Below are 7,352 nucleotides of genomic sequence, written 5' to 3' on the forward strand. Positions count from 1 at the left end.
CAGAGCACCTTCTTCCCAGAAAGGCATCCCCTCTAGAGCTTGCCTCGATAAGATGAGGTCTGATAAGCTGGTGGAGCAGACTCAACACCCTCTTCTTCAAACCCCTTGTAATATTCTGCAAGGTGGCATGGGGAAAGAGGTTAACCTGGGTTTCAAAGGCTACACCTGTGTTGGGAAGCTAACCCAGGCCAGGACATAGCTCAAACTTGAGCATGAAATCATCCAAAGAGTTTAATGGTGTCTATGCTGCCTAGCACAGTTTGTCTGCTAGCCAACTAGCACTCTTCCAGGGAGTGCCTGGGAGTGATTCAGGCTCGGGCATAATCCCTAATATGGAACATGGGTGAGAACACCCAGTTTCTGGCAGCAAAAAAGTTTGGCTCTATAGATGTAAGGCCATATGTAAGCCATGCAGCCACTTTCCTTCAGAGTGGATCTGGACTGATTACTAGAATAGCTATAGACAACAGATTCATCACATTTATAGATGAACTAAGACTCAGGCAGCCATGCACTGGTGACAAGTAGACTACACGTCTACATCTTTTTCACAGCCTTTAGGTGTTAAAATGTCTTTTTAAAGACAGCATCTCATGGAGAGTTCCTTTCTTCCTCCACCCCAGATTCTACCTCCTCAGTGAAGGGATTAGATCCCAGTGAAGGCAACAGCCTCAGACCACATGCAGCACTAAACAAGGAAAGTGTTTGCACTGTTGTCAGCTGTCTCTTCATCTCGTTTAGTGGTTGGAAAAGGAAAGCAGACATATGAACAACCAGGGTGTCTTCAGAACAGCTTTGCTCCCTAGGCTATCATCTAAGAGCCTTTCTCCTATCCCAAGCAACAAGGTGATGGGCAGCCTAAACCAGAACTGGGTGTCTTGCTTGAATTTCTTCTCCTAAGTCCTGAAGTCAGCAGAATCTTTTTACACCCTAGTGACTGCGATCTAGAGTCGCAAAGGTTATATGTGTTTCAGTAGTATTGGACTGCACTGCAAAGCATTCTGTACAGGGGCAGGCACACTTTTCCCCACTTCTCAGAAATGTGGATTTATAAAGCCTTCCACAGAAAAGGCCAGTCATGGAGAGAATAAATATGGTAAGTACAGTTTACTCCCACCAGAATCAGATTTATTCATACCTAGTAATTAGCCTTAATTATACAAAACATAACTGACAGGCAAGAAAAAAGGAGCCACTTGTAACATTACTTGTGGCAAAAACAATGGCATGAAAGTAGAAATCTGCCCGCTGCCCACTGGAGATTATGCATGGACCATCTCAACATGCATTCTGGCAGCCCCATTCCTTCCAATTAAATGACATCAGAGACGCATTAAAAATAGTGTGGGCCCTTTTTCATCGCTGCTTATGACTAACTGATGTAATGCTGAACTGTTTATCACCATAATCCCAACCTACATATCCTATCCACTGAGTCAGTATTTAACTGAACCTCTCAAACCAGAACAGTTGTATAGCGAATAATGCATGTGGTTTTCATCCCTCAGTTTCAGAAACTTCAAATTATTATTGTAACAATATGGGTCAGGGCCCATATGCTGGCCCAGGGCAGGATCATTTCACTAGGCACTGGACAAGCACAGAACGAAGATGCCTTGTACCCCAAGGAACAAATATTACAACAGATTCTCAAGCAAAAGGTAGCGGAGGGACAGCATGAGGTTCAGAGACAGCTTGAGCCACTGTCCACTTTCACCATCACTGTGTTTATCAGAGATTTGAAATACAGGATTGCTCTGGAAAAGTAGCCTGAAAAACAGAGCTGAGGAGTTTCTTGCCTTAATTCTGTGATGTGTAAGACGAACTGCTGTTGAACTGCAGTATACACCAGTCAGCACGTCTGCTACGTTATCAATGGTAGGTCTTAAGTAAAATTTCTCTCTGAAAGATCTTCCTACAGAAAACAAACCTTTGTTATTCAGAGCCATGATCAGCTGTGTGCTATCAAAGTCTGTGGTACAGACCACAGTGGAAACTCAGGCTACATTCACCTCACATTTCTTCAAGTCTGGACCTATCCCTACTAGTAGAGAGCCAGTGAGGGCACCTGGAATCTCCTCAATAACTGTTAGAGCCATTTATTGTTTCTGAAGCATCGTGGGTGCATTCATAAAAGGGCGATTGGGGTTGCTGGCCCAGAGAGTTCAGAGGTAAGAGGCCAGGCATGGCCAGGCACATGTTTACTGTCGAGTGGGTACCACAAAAAACACAGGTTCTGGTCCAAACCCGCTCTGAGGACCAGACGCATGCACTGCTCATGCTGTTAACAGCTCACGGGAGGTGAGGAGTCAGAGCATGTCCAGCCCATACGTGGATCTCTCACATTCAGTAAGCCTGCAGGCATCCAACGCAGGCAGTTTTGAGAAGATCTTTGTGTCCTCTGCAGTAAGGCAGAGTGTGTCTTTCTTTCCCAGTATGAAGGAAAATGCCATGCAGGTAAGCCACAAAGCCAGACAAGCTGTGGACAATCCAACACAAGCAATGCAGGCAGAAAACATGAGGCCTATACATTTAAACATGCCTATGCCTGCCCTAAGGCCGTCTCCTCACCACACAGAGCAGTAGCTAGGTGTGAAAGGAGGGCTGGGAGGAAGCCCAGGACCCCAGCACACTGAGCCGGCGTGGGGCATCAGAGGCAGGACAAAATCTAGGGCATGTGAACAACTGGTGGCTGGAGTCTGCCCTGGCATAAATAGGTTTCAGCTCTTCCTCAAGTCGCTGGGTGTGCCCTCAGCTCCCGTCAGAGCCTGAGGCCGCCACAGGCAGTGCAGCCCAGGGAGGATGACAATGAGTGTGAGTAATTCTTGAAATCTGTGGGAAGACTGTTCAGACATCTGACTTCCTGCTTCTGCATGTACAGAGGAGATGTTTTTGTCTAAATGAGTGGAAACAGCTTATGCTGATATAAAGTCTTGTGTGCAGGGGCAGAGGAGCAAAGAGCCCAGGAGAACTACAGTTAGCAAGGGGAAGCGGAGGGAAAATGTGGCAAATTGTGTGAGGGACCAGTGCCAACCTAGTACAAAGGAGGAAGTCACCTGCAACTGGGAAGGAGTTCAGATATAGGAATTCCCCCCAGCCATGAAAGCAAGACTCTGAGTCGCAGCTCATTTCCCATGGTGCTGCTGGCCAAGACAATCATACAATTAGCCCCGTCTCAAGGGCAGATCGCATTATTTCAGTCCAGCCTAAAAGTCTTTTAATAAAGCTCAATCTGGATGGCAGTGCAAACTTTGTAAAACAGTTCATCGTTTAAACATCATCAGAAGTTTGATGTTTACATCATCAAAACAAAACATCAACAGAGTTTGAAAGGCTGAAGCAAAGGAAAACATTTTGCTTTGAATGCAGCCAAAGAATTAAATAGGATTTCTGTCTGTGCAAGCTATTTGCCTTTTTCTGTAGGGCACCATAGGTAAAAGGAGGACACTTGAGGTTAACAACAGTAATACTTTTTACAATTTGAGCGTGCAGAATCTCTTCCCAGCAACTGGAGCCACTTTAATATGAAATGCATCATTAGAGCGATAGGGCACTGGTGATGGACAACACTGACAGATCACCAGAGTAACCCTGATGGGAGCTGGTGCTCAGAGAACGCAGCACATTAATTTACAAGCCTGTCATGATTGCTCTGGGTTTATTTTTAACTAAAATATCCTGGCCTTCAGCAATCTACACCAGGGATACCCTGACTCTGCTGAATGTGCAGAGCAAGAGCCGCAGCATATGCTTTTGTTTTCATCAGCCAAAGGATTCAAGTTAGGAGTACTCAGTATTAAAGTAATGGCTGGTTTTTTCCACCTCTGCTCTAAGGTTAACTTCTAGTAAATCATCCGTAAGTCCAGATCACATATAATGCACTCATCAACATGGTACTTAATCACAGAGTGTATAAGGAGTTAAAGAAAGATCATCTGGTCCATCATACTTATCCCAGAACAGGATCTTGTATATATCACCCATTCCCAGCAGATCAGTCTCTATTTCAAGAAGATATTAATACCACAGGGGTGGACACCTACAAATACCCCACTTCTGTCTTCCATTCAGAATTGCCTTCTGCCTACAGCAGAAGGTACTCTCCAACCTGTCAACTACTGCAGCTCAGCCATCAGTATCCAGGAGAACTCCCACACTCTTGCCAGTGAAAAAGCTCATAGAGGTGTAGTGCAAGTGCCTTGGCACCTGCACAGCAAGGAAACAAATGAAAGCTGGGAAAGAAAACAGGAAAAACAAGCAGCTGTTTCTCGTTTCATGGCATTGGGAAAACACAAGAAACAGCAAATGTGTGTTGATTTAGAGGCCAAACTGATTTCAAAGTGACCAGCTGGCAGCAAGTGTTGATATTTGGGCCATTTGAGCAATTTTAAGATGATAACACAAACATATCAATTCCCTTGGGGACATACTGGCAGCTTCCTTGTATTGTAAGGAATCACGTACTGGAACAAGAGACATAGGAAGTGACAACCAAAGGAGAGTCTTTGCAGAGTACAGTCAGATGGCAAAACGGATAAACCCAGGAGCAAGCGAAATGCCAGTTCACCATGTTCACATATGCTATAACACTCATGAGAGAAATGAAAAATCTCAGAAGTCCAGGGCTATTTGAAAGAACTGGTACCTACAACTTATACCCAGAGGAAAAACCTGTGACTGTGTCATTTTACAGACCAGCTGGACTGCCACAGCTGCCCACCTGGTGCCTATGAAAGGAACAGAGTGAAAGTACAAGACCACTCAGAGCAGGGCCAAGTACAAAACAGAGCCACCTTGGAGTTACCTGGTCAGCAGAAGCTCAAAAATACACCTTTCCAGTTTGCTTTCAGCAAAATCTCCATCAGGTGACTTGGAGTCAGCAATGTGTGAAGACTTCTTCAGTTACCAAGTCATATTACCTTCTTTGCATGCTCCTGGCCTCCTGGTTCAACCCTTGTTGTTTGTCAGTTGCTGTGAGTTAAACTGGACATCATAGGCTCTGTGGTCCCACAGGACCAGGGACACCGATGAGTTTGCTAGCAGTAGTGTGAAGAATAAACAGGCACTTGCAAGAGGTTACAGAGCCACCTGCTCAGCTGGGTTGCCTGGGTAGGATTTGTCTCATTCCACTTGACATTTCAACACTAAACATACCTATGCGCGAGGCAATGACCTAGCTTCCCTTTATAGTTACTGCTAGAGAAATAGATAATTTTTCATGTTGTCATCTGGGCTGCTTTGGACATCTACAAGAAGATGTGACAATTTGTACCCAAGAGGTGCTACTTCTCCCCATGGTCAGTAGCACAGAAGGCAGTGCTACTCGTGGGGTTGGAAGAGAAGGAGCACTGCCCATCCATCTCCCAGTGCTGGAGGGAGAGGATGAGGAAGGCAGCTGCTCTCAGAAACCTCTTAGGTCACCCCAGTGTGAATCAGCAGAACTCGTGAAAATTTAGCAAAATTCATGTACGGCATTTCTTCATGTCTACAGGTACAGCTTTCATTAGGTCTGTAAACCAACTGGATATTTTTGGATCCATGAACTTCTGAGGATATACGTACTCGAACAACTCCATAAACAGGTGGGTGTGAAATAGATAGTGAGTGCAAGAAAACCTGTGTCTACTCTGTCTGTAATCTGTTTTACTCAGTGGTGATCTAAATGGCGAAAACAGTTGTTACATAAGCTAAACCTATTCAACAGATGGTAAGAAAATGAAATACCTAACAGTAAAATAAAAGGCAGATATTTGCCAAATTTATACACAAGGACCTTAAGGGAGGAAAACGTTCTTGCTTCTGTCCTACGTAAAACCAGGAAATAAATGAGGTAATAGGCTTTAATAACCATATAAATGAAAGCCATGTGTCACTGGATCGAGTTTGTGGACCTGGAATAGAAAAAATATTCAACATAAATAAAACAGATTATCTACCATGACTTGTTTCTGGTTCAAAGACAGCTCACCAGCAGAGTGTAACTCACAGAAAGAGAAGCTAAGCAGAAGTCCAAGTTTCCATGAGGCTAAAGGGAATACAGCATTGTGCAACAGCTTTTCCAAACCAAATGTACATTCAGACATTGCCCAATCAAATGATAGCCAACAATGTATGCAACAAAGGACTGATTGAATCTTGCTATAAGACACAACCCAAATGACGCTATTAAACACCTTAATCTTGGAGCTGACAGAATTGTGGCATGGCATGAGTAGAAGTTGTAATGAAGCTGTGGTATTACACACACACACACACACACACACACACACTTTCATCTTCTAAGATAAAACTGGAGGCTGTGGCATCATCAGCCAAGATTTTTCAGGCATAAAGAATTTTCTCACACAAGCAACTGTAGGTTAGGAAACTGTCCTATTAATTACAGCTAATGAAGAAGCACTTCTTTTCATACTCTGAAATTTTTCGGGGAATGTTTTCAACCACACAAGACAGTCTTCATGTTTGAGATTGACTTTGTGACTTTATAAAAAAAGCTGAGCAACCCAGACCCCACAGAAATTACAGGTCTCTGTTATGTTGGTCTTGCAAAGCCCATGCAGAAGACTGGAGAGCACCAAGCAAAGTGGTGTCCATCAGAAGGTGTCCTCACAGACTTCAGGGAGGACTGGGATCTGAATCTCCTCCCATTTCTATGAATAAGTCTGAAGAGGATTTTAATTAAAGTCAATGAGAAGAGACTCAGTGCAAAATAATTAGCATGAAATTATGTAATGTATTGAACAGCAGTATCTCACATGAAGGACAGTTCCATTTTGGGAAAACATGAAGTAGTTGACCACAAGTTACTGAAATGCAGGTGAAGATGTGCATGGAAGTGCACAGTATCTGCATGAAGTCACACCAGATTATCTGATAGCCCTTTCCACACCTATGAATCTACTAATTGCCTGACTAAGATTCAGGAGAGGACCACAAAATAATGTATTAAATGATCAGCTGTTCAGTGAGTGCACTGACACTGTCAAGACCCAGGATCTTGACCGGTTTAGTAGCCCCCAGCCTGACTCCGGGGGGTTGTGCTGTGCACTCTGACAAGAGGCAGCTCCGCTGGCACACCAGGACTCCTGGGAGCAGACCTGCCTTCTGGAGTTCTCATTATACCCTCACCTACGTGATGCCAAACATCTTAACGTTGTCTCGGTCCATTTAGAATTGGCCTTATAAAAGTGGTGTTTGAAGAAAACTGTGTTTAAAAACAATCCATGCTGCACAGATGAATAATGCTGGATTTAAGGCAGTTTTCTCTGCAAACAGAAAGAGTTTAAATTTCTTTTGGTAATAACCCCTTTTGACTTGCCCACATGTAGACAGTAATTATTACTGCTTTTTAC

The sequence above is a fragment of the Mesitornis unicolor genome, unplaced genomic scaffold, assembly GCF_000695765.1.
Source record: "Mesitornis unicolor isolate BGI_N332 unplaced genomic scaffold, ASM69576v1 scaffold55, whole genome shotgun sequence".
In the NCBI taxonomy this organism is placed as follows: domain Eukaryota; kingdom Metazoa; phylum Chordata; class Aves; order Mesitornithiformes; family Mesitornithidae; genus Mesitornis; species Mesitornis unicolor.